We start from the raw sequence: 17,500 nt of genomic DNA, 5'->3' as shown, positions 1-17,500 counted from the left end.
AAATGAGTAACTTTCCAAGAGTTATGATAAATACAGGCAGAGCCAGGACTAGTACACAACCGGCCTCTGGAATGTTTCTTGGAACCTGGTTATTCTTGCTATCTCACGTTGCCTTCATCACACGTACTGTACTGAACTCTTTCTGGTGGTGGCTGTACTGTGTCTTGCCTACTAGACTATGAACTTCACCGATCAAGAGAGCTGTATCCATAGCAAGCACCTAGTACATATGTGTTAACTGAATAAACGATGTGCCATCAAGGCATTAAGAGTTTCATTTGTATCAACTATAAAAGAGAAAATTTCTCTCTGGAATTAAGTGTTCTTAGAATCCTTTCGCTCAGAATTAGTTTGTGAACAAGGTATCAGACCTGAGAAAGATGTAAATGAAATTTTCCCTTAAGGCTACAGTGTTAGGCTGCTCATTTACTAAAATAAACTAAAACCAGAGCCAATAATTATGAATGCTCAGTTCCTAAAAATATCCGATTGCCACCAATACAATGTCTAAAAACGAAATAAAATGTAGCAAGAGAAGTTGAAGCATCCCAGGGAATAAAATTGCTTGAAAGTTATAGTACCTATGCGTATACACTGGTGGAATCCTTTTTAGTAAAAATACAATTCTATCATGATTATCTCCATTTATATTAGGTTTCTCACTTTTGGATCTCAGAGAGCTCCATGTTTTCACTTGTCCTGTATGCCAATTCAAAGGAAATGAAACCCAAGGAAACCACATGCCTTTGGTGGGTTGCAGAATGAATCGGAAATTAGTCTCTTCTGCAGCCATTAGCAGTATCTTTCCCTTCTTCCTCCCATTATAGGATATGAGGGTCATTTAATTTATCTCTGGAAAAAAAGGGGCTATCTCTGTAGTGTTCATTTTTCCAAATTCTTCAGGATACCATGTGTTACACTATTATAGGATAATTAGATTATCTCCCAGGAAAAATGCTCCCCTTCAGCAAAGAAACTCCCCTGACAATTCAAATAAAATAAAGGAAACCCTTTAAAGTAACTCCCTGTCTATGCAGCGCTCACCGATTCCTCCTTACATATCCTCTTCTCCAGTTGAATCATATAAAGGTTTTTAATTAACAGGGTATAATTTAATACAATAATTTTTATGTATTTAGTATTTTGATTAACTTATAAGTGTAGCATAAAGTAATCTTGAATAATTTAGGTACCTCATTTATAATCTTTAGTCATGCAGCAGTGGTTAAGTGGTTAATAATATAGTGTTTAAGAATTCAGTGAGCTTTGAGGATAAAATGTTTGGGTTTAAACACTGGCTCCTTTACTTCCTAGCTGTGTGACCTTGGGAAAGTTACTTAATGTCTCTGTACCTCTGTTTCTTTATTCATAAAGCAGAGATAATAAAGTACCTACTTTACATAGTAGTTATGAGGAGTAAATGATTTTTTGTGTATGCAAAACACTTGGAACAGTGACTGGCTCATAAGTGATCAATGTTAGATACAGTCATGATATAATTACAACCTTAAATCCTTTTTTGGAAGAAGTTATAGTATAAATACATGAATTGCTTTTTAAACAACGTATGAACTTAATTAGCTCTAAAAACATTTTAGCTCTTCTACAAATTAAGACTTTTATTACTATATCAGAAAAGTCATAAAACAAAGATATAAGTGCCCCACATACCAAATGCCAGGCATTAGGGCTATTAAAGTAATGACTAGCTACACTTCCTTAAAAGTACATTTAAGGTATAAAAGGAACAGAATAACACAACATATTACTATAATTATTCCAAAGAATTATTTACTAACACATTCCTGAACACTAAGGCACTAAGCCAAAATCTCAGGTCATGTCTCTGACCATTTTTAGATTAACAGAGGAAAGTAAAATTCAAAGTAGAAAGACCATTGTTGAAATGTTCGGTAGGCGGAGCCCCGGCACTTACACTCCTCAGCCATCCCATCCCAGGCCTCATCATAACTTGTCAGTGAAATCATTAACATACATGCATTGAATGGTCCAGGTCTGCATCACATGTGCTATGTACACTGAAGTTTATGAAGTCTGATAATATATATTCAGCTGGAGAAACCTTAAATAGATGAACTCAAAGTTGACTAAAATATGGAAATTTTAAGAGACATAGCAATATATATAAGCCTGATAGACAATAAATTTTCTGCCAAAAGTTCTTTTATGCTGTGGGTTGAGTCAAGTCACCTGTGTCCATAATGGCATAAAGAGCATCAATCTCACTTTGACAGGAAAAGCCAATAACATTATCATTATCTCCTATTGCCAATGATTAATTTAACGCATTTATTGTGTACCCTCTAGATATAAGGTACTGTGGAGGCATTTAAACATCTATCAAAGAAGTTGCAGTCCGGTATGGGAGAAATATGTACTCAAATATGTACACAATTGCCAGCCGTAAGTGTCCTAAAAGGAATAGCAATTAAGTGATACTGGAGGGGTTAACAGCTGGGAGAGATTATTTGCCTCTAAGCAGAATCCCAAAGCATCTATACTCCTAATGGAATTCATTAAAGACAGTAAAGGAAGAACAAGTTCAGATGTACAGACGAGAGAAATTCTTGACTATCTATCCTGGTGATAAAACTCTTTCTGGGTTTGAAGAAGATATATTGTGGATGGTTTGGATATTCATCATGCCATTTTTCCTCCCTGATTTGAAATTTATGCACGACTCCTTTCAGTTTCGATTTGAGGTGTCTTACAGATTAAGCGGCAGTCCTTAATAAAGCCCTTAATAGTAAAGTAGAAGCTACTTTGAGCAAACAGAATGAAACTATTGAAACTGAGGACTTAGGTTTTTCTTTTCTTTTTTTTTCCTTAACTTATGAACAAAAAGAAAAAAAAAAACTAGTGGAATAATTGATTTCTTATTGTCTCATTTGTGAGATCTTGAATAAAGGATAATAAATCGACTTATTTGTAACATATCTTAAGGCAGAAGTCTATGAAGTCTGGATTGGATAATCTCCCCAGCACTTCATTTGTTTACTGGGCACCTAATACATACCAGGCATCTAGGTTATCACAGAAGAGTACAAACTTCTGGCACAGAAGGGCAGAGACAGCAGGTAGACATATTTACCTTGACAGTCACTTTAGTAGTTCTTCTAAACCTGATAAAATATGTCCTATTCCTTTAAGTGGATTTGGAAGTAACTTCATCTTTGATTTGAAAGCAAATTATCCATTTGGTAGATAATGAGTGTTCATTTAAACGAGAATCCAGGAATTAAATTGTGAACAGTTTAAAAATTGTTCTGTCCATGAAACACAAGATTTCCAATTCAACTATTCCAAGTCCACTACCTACTATTTACTACAGAAAAGCAGTGATTTAAATTTCTTGCTTGAAGAAGGAATAGCCAACCTCCTAATTTGATGTAATTTACACTTAGGAGAATTAGAAAGCTATTTGGAACTTCTTTAGATAGTTAGAGGGAAAGTATTCAGTGATGGAGAGACATAAAAGTCTGTTAATACTTCCTGACAGAAAGGTTGAAAGTCAGTAGCTGAAATGGAAGTACTTCTACAAGGATAAACATTACTTCTTGCTAGAAGTGAAAAAATCAATTCAATAAACATTATTTGCAAACTACTGGTCTAGGGGCTGATACAGAAAATGGTTCCTGTTCTCATACAGTTTTAGTCTAATAGAGGAAGTAAGACATACACACAAGTAACTTCGATGCCAAGCAGAATGTGATCTATACCATAACAGACAAAGTGTTATGAAAGAGGGGAGAGAAATTCTGGCAATGCATTCAGTCAATGATCTATGACGGAGGAAGGTGTCACTTCACGTAGGCTTTGAAATATATGAAAATGTTCATTACGCAGAGTTGAGGAAAAGGGCATTCTGAGTGGAAATGGGAAAAATAGAGAATTTTATATGTGTTGTAGGAACCCTGAGAGTGTGTAGAGGCCATGGGGAAAGGAGGGTTGGTGATAAAGAAATATGTTAGAAAGCAGAACAAGGTCAGATGGTGAAGGGCCCTTGAGTTGCATTTATGGAGTTTAAAATTTATTCTCTGCCAGTTGAAGGGCTATTGATGGTTTTTGAGCACGGCAGTGAAAAGATAGAAGAGCTTTAGGAGGATTAATTTGCAAAACGTAGATGGAACGTAGGCCACTGGAGGTTAAGGTAACCAGCTAGGAGTTTACTAAAACAGTGTAATAAGGTCATGATGGTCAGGAATAAGGTAGCAGGATTAGAAACGTGGAGAGAAGTGAAGAATTAAGGCTATTGGTTGTGGACTAAAAAGTTTTGTATATACTGCTTTTAAACTTACATGTATGTGAAATAGTTCCCTTTTATACTCTACCAAGAAGACAGAAGAGCCTAAATCTCTGTCAAAAATTCTCAAAGTTAAAATAGATGACTCTTCATAACTCATTCAATTTTGATGAATCTTTATATTTGTCATTTTAATCGCTCGAGGAAGAGGGGAAGCAGATCCTGGAATGCTTGGATATCAGAAAGTAGAAGATGGGAAGATTTTGAAACAAATTTCTCTACAGTCCTCATTGTGATCAAGCTGCTAGCAGAAGCAATGCCCACGTTTATAAAGACTGCTGATACTTGATCTCTGGAAATTTTGTTTTTAATTTTCAGTCTGAGTTCTTATGTCATCTTAAAGATAAATATATTTTAAAACTGAATATTGAGGGAAAATGGCATAAAAAAAGTGTGGACACTTTTTCAAGTGAAAAAATACAGTATATGCAGGGATGAGTAGCAAAGAAGAAAAGGGTAAGTCTTTTTAAAAGTAGGTAACATATACCCTTGAGGGTCTTGCTGAGGATCTCCAAATAATTGGTGAATTTTCAATGCCCCTACCCTGTCATCAGCTTGGAGATTAATGGACTCTAAGCTATGGTTCCCAAATTCCTGTCCAGTCTCATCCTACACGTATTCCTCTCTAGGCAGATTGTCCATGCCAAGGCAAAAGAATGATCTATTCTCTGAATGAGACTCATGCTTTATATCTTAGTCACCTTTGCTCATACCCTCAAATCCTTTGTATCTATCTTCTCTTTCCTCATCTCTGCTTAATGTTAGGTTGAAAAGTTTAAGATTGCTACTTCTGTAAGCAAAAAAAAAAACCCAGTCAAATATCAATAATTTCATAAAGTTCAACCAAAAAATTGATTTCATGTTAAGCATAACTCAAAGCTATCTCCTCCATGAAGACTTTCATGATTCTCCATGTGCATGTGTACACTTAATTTTCAATTTGGTTATAACTCTCTTCCTTCCTTTACTTGGTATCTTTGTACATATCCATCCCTCGATTAGAGTTCTACCTCTTTGTAGATAACAGATCATCTGCCAGTTTCCAACAGACTACGTCGCACATAATAGGTGCTCAAGAAATGTTTATTCAACTTAAATGAATGAAATATCTCTGCTCCAATCAACCTGCCAAGCCTCTACCAGAAGGAAATGCAAAGTAGCAGTTGGTTTTTATGCTCTAGTTTAATTGCTCAGTGTTACAGCCCACCCTCATAATGGTATATGCCAAAAACACAAAGAGAGGACTAGCTACATTAATAGACTGATTTGTTGCCTAAAGAAATGTGTTGCTCCTTTAGTTGTGAAATTTATAAGTACCCAAGGCACCAATGAAAGGCAGAAGAAATGTTATTGTTGCCAACACCCTACAGCAGAGTCAAATTATAATGGAAAACTTTACCTTTTTAGATTGTGATCACACTGTATATTCTCTAGAGAAATGTAAATTGTCTTCATTTTCTCCTTAATTAAGACTAAGTAAAAGATCCTATAAACTGTTCCTATTTTTTCTTTAAAATAAGGAAGTACTATGAATAAAGTTCTCTGAAACTGAGATGTTCAAAACATGTTTAAGTCAATAGATGTTAGACTATAGAATCACAATGGTGTTTCTTTATTTAGATATCATCAAGAGAATAGATCATTCTTTTGCCTTGGCATGGGCAATCTTCCTAGAGAGGATTACCTACAGGATGAAACTGGACAGGAATTTGGGAGCAATATCTTAGAGTTATACAGTGTCATCATTTATGAGTAATTCAGTGGCACAATGTAAATTTGATTGGGCCCTTCATAAATACAATATTTATTAATACTAATGATAAAAATTTTAAGTCTTAAATGTTATGCTAGATATCAACAAATGCTGTGAAGAAAAACTTACAATTAATGGCTCATCTCTACAATATGGGCGATTTCAGGCAATGTAAAGTTAATTTAATCAAACATTTACAAGTCAAGACTAAAGGTAAGACTAGGTAAAATTGTTTTTATGTGATTTACTCATTTTAGGAGACCCCCTTATATCTTTCTTCAGATAATCCTAGTTGTTTGAGAAAAAGTTAAATACATTAAATAACATATACTTATTGAAAAATAGTAATAAACATGATACATGAGACATGATACATGATACATCTTAAAACGGTGACATGATACATCTTAAAAATCCTATAAGAATAATTGCCCTAGCATACCTGAAGGATATAACATGCTTCTATCAGTAACTGCGGATCATTAATATAAAAAATGTTACTCCTCAGATAATAGTCAAAAACCTATCCTCAGAAATAGCATTAAGGCCTTCATGCTTCAGTTTTACTATGGAAAATAATTTTATTTGGCCCAATATAGCAATCTTTATCCAGTAAAATGAACTTATATATACAGTACATTGAGAAACATATTGAACGTACTGAAATATGTGTAGACCTTAAACCACGCATCTATTTCCTACTCAATACCGATTTATTCAAGTTCTTGACTTTTAAGTTTCTTGATACTTCTACTTAATTTAGTTTGTATACCTTTAACCTACATGGGATACATTGATTAACTCTAAAAGAAAATGTTTACAATCATACAAATTCTTCTTTATCTCATATATTGTTATATCTTAACTCTTGATTAATGACATTAAAAAATATCAGAATAGACTTAGTATCGCTATAGTCTAAGGCTGTCCATTGATTTGCATAGGTTTTGACTCACAAAATAGCATCAAAAATTTTGTAATTAAAAGGAAATACTTAGAGAAGATGAGACTTCCTTTTAACTGTCTACAATGTCTATTTAGTACTTGGCACAAAGCCGTTGAATGAATAATGATAACTACTATAACCATTTAAAAATCAAAGTGTATGATTAGTACTTTGTAATTTCATATGTGTTTGAATAAATTTTTATTCAATTAGTTCAAATTTGCCAATGGCAAAACCTTCATGCTTACCACATAAGTATCATTGTTTTGGAGATGTAAAATGGATTCCAAAATACAAACACAGACTCCTTTATTAAAATGGAAGATTTAGTTTCATGAGGCTCAGTTTTTGGTTTTGTTTGTTATTTTTGAGTAGCTATCCTGGAAGCTATAACCACATCAAATACAACATTTTTAAAAAGTCATTTTTTTTCCAAAGAAGTTTCACAGGGAAACTGGTAAAATAATTGATGCTCATTTAGAAAGCATATGAAAAATGGAGATTGTGGAAATTCAATTTTACTCATTTCCTTCTAGTATATATACAAGGAAATGATATAATTATATTTGGAATTTAATGGTAGATTTATAAAAACTGCAAGTTTAGGTATCTCCATTTGTACAAGGTCAGGTTGAAATGAGAAACAATTCACATTTCTTAAATTAAACATTTGTAACTTTTAGAGTAATATTTTATTTAGGAAGTATTTTAGTTTAACATATCACAGAAATAACCTAAAAAATGAAATTAAAGTTTTAAATGGAAAAGTTTACTTTTAAAAGAAAACATTTTGCAAGTACTTTTTAAAATGAGAAATGATCTTAGGCTAATGTGAGTAATTAAACAACTGAAGTTATTTATATAGTCATTAAGAAATTATTTAATTACTCCTATTTATGATTTTATTCTTTTGAAATGACAATTCTGATTTCTTTCACTAAAATCTAGATTTTTATATTCTAAATTTAAGCACACTTTAGAGAAATATTTAATTCTCTTGCGTACAGAAGTGAATAAGAAGGTCATATAATTAAAAACAACTAGAAATGATAAATTAGCTCTTATTTTATCAATTAAGAAATTATAAAACAGATCTTTACTACTATGATTCAATATTTTTCCAATTTTATTGTTTTTCAAGACTGTTTTCTCTCTTGTAAATTAACATTTACCACAGACATTCTTATGTTGAACGAACTGACCTTCCTTTTGATTTGGATGAGTTTGCACATAGTTGCCATTAGGACAGTGCCCAGAACCATTATTCCAGTTCAGTAGATAAAAATCCTGCTTATTTATGGATGTAAAGGAAAATATTCCTCCTCTCAGAACTGTACAACCATTAAAAGAGGATAGAAAAATTGGAGTGAACAAATGATTCCTCATGCCATATATACCTTGTTTAGTTTGCTTTATTCAGAATGTAATTAGAAAATGCCCTACAAAGTTTCTCATACCTTTTCACTGTGGCTAAGGACAAACAGCCAAATAAATTTTAATTTTTCATCTTGAAGTCAGAATACAACTTTAATACTAATATATTTAATAAATCTTGTAACTCCCATATCCTACTTTCTAGAAAATACAGCCATTTAAGTGTTCGATTGCAAAGGAATATTATATTCTGATAATTGTAATAACATTTTCTCTTCTAAGCTACACACTGCCATTCTTAAGAATGCATTTTATAATTCTATTCTACATCCCAAAAGATCTGACCCCAAGGCAGAGTTCCAAAGTTCCATTTAAAGTCAACAGAAGTTCTAAGAAACATAACAAAAAGGTGGATTAAGGTTAATGAAACCTAATTTTATAAATCGCATGCATATATATGTATACGAAATTTCTCTAAGATTTCTTGTCCTTACCTTCAACATTATATTATAATTTATTCAAATTTATACAACATTGTTTAAAGAAACTGGATTTTACATGATTTGGAGGCTCACTCCCAAATGATTTCACATAGTTTTGCTGTAGTGCTGATTATAAAAAGCACAATTAAATTCTTTAAGATTTACCATTTGATTTATAAAATAGATGTGATCAGAACAGCTGTAATAAAATGAAAATATAAATGTAATTACTTTGATCATTGAGGAGTACAAATATACTGTGCTCAATCTCAGAATCAAAATAGTTGCCCATTGAGATACAATTGGTACCATTCCATTTTGTGTCTCATAAATGGTAGCTTTCAATAAACATTCAGGTATAGATCTAAGGACTTTTATATTTCTAATCTATTGGTCAGAGAAATAAAAGAAAATCTAAATTACATCTTGACATTTGGCCACTCAGTCAGCTTTGCTGCTGCTCCAAAACTCCTTTGAACCATTCATCCAAAAATCGTTTTTGCCTTGTTCCTTGGACCAAGTTTTAGTCAGAAGTGTCAGGATGGGCATATGGTACACAAAGTATATGTTCCTGTTTCTCTCTAATTTCTCATTGATAATTAGGGTTCTGATTCCTTGAAGATCAGGACCTCAAAGTCCTATAGTATGGCTCTGGGCAGCCCTCGCTGACATGGCTCACCCATCTTTTCTGGACTGTTGTCTATTTCCTTTGCCAAGCTTCCCTGATGGGATGCTGCCCATTCACTGCTTGCTCCTGGCGAAGCTGTTTCTTGGATATCTTGACAGAGATGGCTCTTCACCAGGATTACATATGGTTCGTGTCATTAGGTCTATCTGATCTCTGAGACTGGCTGCTCTGCTGGAGCTATTCCTTTGCTCAAATTAAACCACAGGACTGACTCAATGTTCAGTTTTCTCCTGAACTGTGCTTAGCTATGCTCTCTTAGTTCTTAGCATGAGAATGGAATAGGGAGTAAAAACAATCTCTTTTATTCTAAATCTAGTGGATTATGTCTTTCTCTGACCTGCTAATTAACAAAAGGGACCTGAGATTTAGTGTTGCAAATGGTAAATTTATCAAGAGTTAGATAACATTATGTGACCAATGATTACTTCTGCTCCTGCCTTTTAAATGTCTTGCTGATGTTACACCATTTTCAGTGCTCAAAGATTAAGATAATGTTGAGCAAACTGAAGAATGTCAGTTTTCACTAGTTACGTGAAATTATCTGGTCATCTGTTGCTTATATAAATTGTTTAATTCTATCCTAATGATAGAAACTACTTATGGAATATAGGAACCCTGAGATAAAGTTTTAAACTGTTTATTGGTGTCAAAGTTTTTAAATACATTGTTGTACTTATTTGAAAGGTCAATTTAAAATTCTCCCAAAGTAGTCAAAATGCATATAATTTTAACACATATTAAAATATAATTTCTTATGTAAATTATCTTCACATTAAGTAATATTCTGAAGTGATCGTCAACTTTACATAATAAATACCTTTAGTCATAAAATACCCATATCACCAAATAGACATCCGCTTCCCTAAGCCCTATGTCAAAAGCTGAAGTTAAAATACCATATGGGTATACATGGTACTATGGTATTTCCCCCTGGTACTAGAAGGAAAAAATACTGAATAACAATATTCATTTTTAAACAATTCCGTCAATTACTTTTTGACCCTCAGCGAAAGAACATTTCTAAGTCTCGAATAGTGTTAGTGCAAAGGAAGATGTACCTTCTAACAAGGTATCTTCTTTAGATATAAAACAGAAGCAGTAAGCTACAATACTGTCACCTAAAAGTTTTCTGACACCCTTTGCCTAAATTGCGGGGATTCATAACACAAAACTTAAATACCATCTGTACAGTTCTATAAAAATCCTTTAAAACCCTACAGGAACCCACAAATTTCCACTATTGGCACGGTGGGGATACAGCACTTTTTAGCTGAAGGCACTGTATCTCTGGGAGGATCTTTTTATTAGGAGGAACTAGAATGAGCTGTAAGTGCCACATACGGGGACTGGAATAATGTAAAAAAGAACAGCGGCTACTGAGCCATACTTGTAGCACTTAAAAAAAAAAGAGATAATAAAGAGCTGGCATAGTCATAAGTTCTGTACCATCACTTTGGAAAGAGATCTCAAAGCTAACTAGCAAAGTTAATAAAAAAGTTTAGAGGTTACATAAAAATAGAATTAAATCAGAATGAAAATTATGAGGCCCAGAAATGTTAGGAAAAAAAAAATTAAAGATAAATGAAAAATTGTGAATTAAAAAATCTGTGAAGACATGTAAAGCAAAAATATGCTTTTATGTTTAGAGCTCTTCTTAATGCAACTTAATGATCCAAAATATCAGCAAAAATAGTGCAGGCTTAACAGGCATGAAAACAATGAGCATTCCACTTGTTCAAGTTGTCAGTCACTTTCAACTGCTTTCCTCTGATATACAGAGCCACTCCAATTTCAAATGCTTTTGTCCACAGAAAGATCTAAGATCTGTAGGGATTTTATATAAAATATCACCAACCAAAGGTGTAGGGTCTGCAAATTCTACATGTGCCTACAAACAGCAATTTAAATTTTAAGGCAGCCACAGAGAATAGAAGGAAGAAAGGTAATATTATATACTTGAACATTTTCATTATGTTTCGTGACACTTCATAATTTATATTAGATTTTCAATACTGTTGCACAACAGTATTTAGCTGTCTTTGGCTGCAAAGTATTATTGCTAGGAGAGGCTGAAGTTTATCATTGGAGTGATATAACGAACTGAGGTTCTCAAGAAGCAGAGGATGTTGTAAAGATGACTGACTGGGACATGCAATGCATAGAAAGTTCTGGGGCGTGTGGAATGTGCATTCAACATGTTAATAAAAAAGATTAATGTGATCTCCATTGCAGTCCTGGAATAACACTACACTACTCCTTTTGTGCAATGCTGCAGACTTTGATTTCCTTACCCTAAAGTTTTGGCTTCGAAGAACACAACAAATATATTTTCTAGTCTTACATGAGCCATATTAACATTCTGATTCTATATAGAAGTTCATTAACTTGCAAACTGCAAACATTTGCTTTAATAAGAGGCAGAAAAAATAATCACCTGCAACTAATATAGAATATTAGCAAGTAGAACTTTGAAATGGCATGGAGGCTAAGAGGATTCAGGAATGACACGTAAGAAATGATCTGAAAACTCAACAGTAGGAGACCCTAATAATCAGAAAGGGGAACGGCATGACAATGGAAGGCTTTGTGCGTGGAGCCCTCCATACAAAACCAGCTCAGGAAGAACATTCGTTTTGATCTCTAGAAACAAAATTTGAAAATATAAAAATGGGAACCTCATTTAACATTTTCATAAGAGAAAGAAAAGGCAAACCTGAGCCAACTTACTGAGAGTGAGGAGAAACAATTGCTTAATAAAAAAGAAACAACTGATTTGAACTAAATATGGCGGGTACATCATTAAATTTCTCTTTTTGCCTCAGGTTTGGAAGGAGACAGGAAATGGATTGATTCTACCAGTGTGAGTTCACCTTCCAGGTCTTCTCCAAACGTTTTCTTCTCTTCTCATTCATTTAAGTCTAACACATGGGAGAAGAAAGTAAGTTCAAATTATTTCCACCTGAACATAGCATCAATCCTAACTCTTCAGGTAGTTTTTATAAGAGGCAAACACCGGTATAAAATAGGAATCTAAAGTAATTTTATCCATAATCTATAAAACTCTGAAAAGTCAGGTAATCAGGGAATATTGGCGCTGAGGTGCAGAAGGGAAGAGTATTATAAATTGTAATGATACTTAGACTCTTACAGGAAGTATTCTTTACTTTTGTTCAGACCATGATGGGTCTAGATCTCTTACAATAGCAGCAGAAAATAAATTGTAGAAATCTACTTGATCAAAAAGAGTCAAAACAATTTCAAAAAATTATTAGGTAAAATCTGTATTATTCCACCTGACTTTACCCTGTCCTACTTTCTGCTAAAATCCTCTTGAACATACATCTGATTAATACTGTATTAATCGCAATAATTTTTTTTTCATTTCACCTTCAACAAGATAAATAAAATTTAACAAGTTCTGGGAGGATAATCACGAATGCGGTGAAGGCCTGTCACTTGCTATTGACATAACTTTGGACAATTATAAAATACATATTAACTAAATAATTAAAAAAAGTTCACAAACACACTCTGCCAATATTTAGAAAGATCTCTTAGCTAGCATTCTATTTCATTATCTCTTCTTCCTAAAAATCTCTTCTTCTCCTTTCTTCAGAGTTCTAAGAGAATCCTGGATTGTACTTTTGGAGAGATTACCTCGTGAAGTCAAACCATTTCTCATTAACTGTCACTTCCCATTTGATTCTTCATAATCACTATCATATGGTTATTGAGTGCTTACTTTGTATGGTATAATGTGTTAGGCGTTTCATATACTATAATATGTCTAAAACATAGTCTTTGTCCTTAAGGGACCTGCCATTAAGCCAGAGATAACTGCAAAATGAGCATGCACATGTGCAAGCACACATGTGCGTGACCACACACACACACACACACACACACACCGCGTTAGTTCCAAATAATGATAAAAGCAGCCAGCTCTTCAGAAATGTGGAGCAGAGTGTAGGTCCTGACTGCAAAATTACTTGGGAAAGCCTCCTGGGAAAATAGGATGAGGCTCTTAAGGAAAGGTAGAATTTAGGTAAGAGAGGAGAATGAAAAAGGAAAGGGAAGAAAGGCAAAGAGTTAAGGCAAAATAAATGCACTAGTTTGGCAAAAGCCTTCATTCAGGGCACTCTAAGAGGGAAAGCCACAGCGCGGGGAAGTGTTACATATGGAGCGTCAAAATGAAGAATATGGATGATAATTTGGCCTCTCTTGTTCTCTAAAAATAATTTATAAGAAGCACTAAACCACAGTTATTCTACTCTTCCAAAGCTTCAAAACATCTTTTCTATCAACCTCAGGAATACTTCTTTATTTTACTATTCTGGAGTTGAATAAAAAGACTAAATGAAGAAACAGTTTCAGTTTTGTTGTTTCCTGAATCTAAGGACATTTACGTTCTTGGATTCAGCAAGTAGGATAATACTGAATTCATCACCGTTTTCCCCCCTGAGCCTGTCCTCTTCTGCCCTCTATTTCTCTTCACGGGCTTTTACAGTTGCTATGATTTTTCCTAATTTTCCTCTTTGTCCCCAGCATTCAATCAGTGGTCTTGTTCTGTATTTCTCTTCACAGCACTTCTTGTATGGAGTCCTTGCTCTCCACTCGCTGTCTTGTACTTAAGTCAGATGCTACATCCTGCAAGGACTCATCTTCTGCTTCCAGTCTCTCCCAACTCCAGCATATCCTACCTCACTTGAGTTTCATTCAGGCATGGTTCATTCAGTACACGTTCAGATTACTCTTCCTAAAGCACATCTCTGGTCATGTGAAACCCAAGCTCATAACATTAGTAAGTTCCATACTGATCAAAACAAACACCACAGCTTGACATTTAAAGCATTCAACAGTCTGGTCTCCTTTCACATATTCTACATTCCTGTCAAACCTCATATGCAATGTTCTCCAGGCACATATCGTGAGCTCCTGTTCTGGGTTGATATTATTCTATTTGGATTGTTCATTGCCTCCAACCTCAGATAACATCTTCTTATCTCAAAAATCTCTTATCTCGTTGAGTCTGAGTAAGGTGCTCCCTACCATAAATTCCTGTCTCACGTTCTTTCACTTCTTATGGATCTGCTTACTTCATGAATTATAAGAGGAGGTGGGAGGAAAAGCAAAGGGACTGACCATCAAAGAAAGTAACCATACAGTTATGGAGAGCCTACAAAAAATGTATTAAAATGCAAAATATTTTTATATTGTTTATGGTCTCCTTTACAGCACTAATGAGGTATTACAAGAGGTAATATAAATCAGTAACTCTGAATACGGCACTATGAGGGACACAGGGAGCAATTATTATATTCCAGGCACTTGTGTTATTTGCAAGAATCCTATGAAGTACATATTATTATGACTTACCTCACTTTCAGCTGAGAAAACTGAGGAAACAAATAAACCGTACTCAGCTATTAAGTGCGAAATCTGGGATTGGAACCACCACAGTCTGTCATCAGAGCTCATATACTAATACCACTAGGCCCCTCTGCCTCTTGCCAACAGTTGCATCAGCTTAACTTACTCCCTCCCCTCCCCCGACCAATGACAACAAGGACCAGTACCATGATTTCATTTCAGGACACATGACTATGCTACTGAAATGTAAAAAAATTCTTTCACTTCTGCTTAATTTTCAAAAAGTACTTTGAAGTGCATTCAATTATATGCAGACAAATTTTGATGGAGAGAATTAGATAACATTTTCCTTTGTCTAATAATGTACATAAAATGCCTTTTAAGTCCAAGCATCTTAAAACTCTATAAAGATGAAGATATAGAATACTGAAGTGACATTCCATCAATAATATTTGACATCCAACATACAAAATGTTAATGACAGCAGCAGAAACAGATTCAAAGGGAGAATGTTGACTCAGTATTCTGTAAGATAATTAAACATGATTATAATTTATATAATTTAGGAAAAAACAAGATTTGGTCTTCCTCCAATTTTTGTCTTTTCTGAAAGATATTTCCAGTAAGCCGAGGGAAGCTTTCCTTTTATCTCTCTATGGAAAAAACACAAATATTTTTCACGTGCACTAATTCATATAAGCATAAAATGTACGATATATTGTCTATGAACATCTTAGTTTTCTAAGCCCATAGTGGCCCTACATCAGGCACTAAATATACAATTTTTGCATATTGTTTTACACACACTATTTTTTCTGAGGTATTTTTATAATTAAAGTGTAACTAAATAACAAAATGAAAAAATCAAAAATAGCAATTGCCAAACGAAAAATACTAGTAACCTAATAATGCTGTAATTTAGCCCAATTATTATTTCGGGTTCTAAAACACAATGTTTAATAAACTACTGTACTGAATCATTCATTTTTTATTTTAATATCCTTATCACTGGACACATATGTTTTAAAAACCACCTCCCTACATACCCTCTATATATCGTTCATAACAACCCTTATATATCATATAGGAGCGCAAGGAGGTGCATTAATAGCTTAAATACTTTTATTACGAATACCTTTCATTTCTCTGAAATTGGTCTTTTTTAAAGGGGGAAAACAGTATCTAACTCTTGTTGGCTCTTTAAAGTTTTATTGTTTTAGCATTTGATACAGGGAGCGAGCATCCTCAGGAGAATGGCTGAAAGTAAAAGGCCTCAAGCTACCCACTGCATGGCTGAGAGGATAAAGCAGGGATATAAAAACTTTTGTTGGATTGCTCACTTTCCTTGTGTTAGAGTACTGCTACTCTCAGGAGCATATATTCATATGTTCTCTCTACTTCAAGTTTTATTACTTCTTTTGTATTATTTAACACAACTAAAGACACTTCTAAAAGACAAATTTTTCCATTTTGAAAAAGTAATGGTTTGGAACCTGATAAAATATATTAATGTTCACCGTGTGTTTTTCACAAAGGTGATAGAGTAAAAGTGCTATAAAGCAATTAGGCACATGGTCTTAAAGACATTAATATGTCAAATAGAATGAGATGTCTCAAAAATCAACAAAAATAATACCCGGTGAAAGGTCAAATGGAAATAGGCTGCTAGAAAGACCATATTTCTCTTTCAGGCCTCTGACTAGATATTTAGTACAAAAATAGGGGAGGGAAATATAAGAATGAGAGGAAGTACTATTCTTACCTCAATAACCTGAAATTAGAAGTATGTGATGTCTAACTCTCGGATGTATGGACATTAAGTTAAAACTCATTCTAACAACTGAAAATGGATTGTTCAGGATTCAGATTCTAACTTTTCCTCCTGAACTAAGTTCTAGCAGGGTCCATACTTTTTAGTAAACAAGAAACTGATATGCTTGGCCTATTGAATAAGGCCAGGCATTTTTTCAAGTGTCATACACATTTCTGAAATCCACAATACATCAATTTTTAATACATCTACTCTCTCAGCTCCATTAAAAAGATGGTAGGGGAAAGATTTTAGAGTAATTAATGATATAGTTAGCTGCTAAATATTAATAGGAATCGTAGTCTTGCATAAAATATAACATATAAACCTTGCCAATACAGACGCACCAGTAATTAAAGTTGAATATGTAATTACACTGATTTATAAGACAGGCAAAAAGTTACACTTTACCAGCTTCTATGTAAACTGTGTCTAACAGTTAAACTTTGCATTTTACGGTTTATAAAAACGGGAAATATCTTGACTACAGTTCATAAATGGTTTAGAGACCTGTAATAGTAGTAAAAATTAGGACAACTTGTTCCATCATGAATATTCTTATTGGACCATACAAACCAAACTGTGATAATGATCCATAAGATGGAGACTCATCTTAGACCCCGCTATACTCCCAAGAGAATGTTAGTAGTACTAAGAATTTGTAGAGGACTGCTAGTACAATTATTATAGGACACTGGAGAGAATCTAAAAGGTTTATTAAAACCAGTTCTGATACACTTTTTCGTATCACAA

General features: G+C 33.9%; 1 protein-coding gene across 1 annotated transcript in view; it reads right to left on the bottom strand.

The window, feature by feature from the left end:
- FOXP2 (forkhead box P2) overlaps positions 1–17,500 on the bottom strand; it is a 253,343-nt gene that overhangs the window by 6,311 nt on the left and 229,532 nt on the right. The window lies entirely within an intron of this gene.

The sequence above is a fragment of the Eubalaena glacialis genome, chromosome 8, assembly GCF_028564815.1.
Source record: "Eubalaena glacialis isolate mEubGla1 chromosome 8, mEubGla1.1.hap2.+ XY, whole genome shotgun sequence".
Taxonomy (NCBI): Eukaryota; Metazoa; Chordata; class Mammalia; order Artiodactyla; family Balaenidae; genus Eubalaena; species Eubalaena glacialis.
The sequence above is the reverse complement of the archived record's forward strand: the minus strand, read 5'-3'. Positions and strand labels throughout refer to the sequence as shown.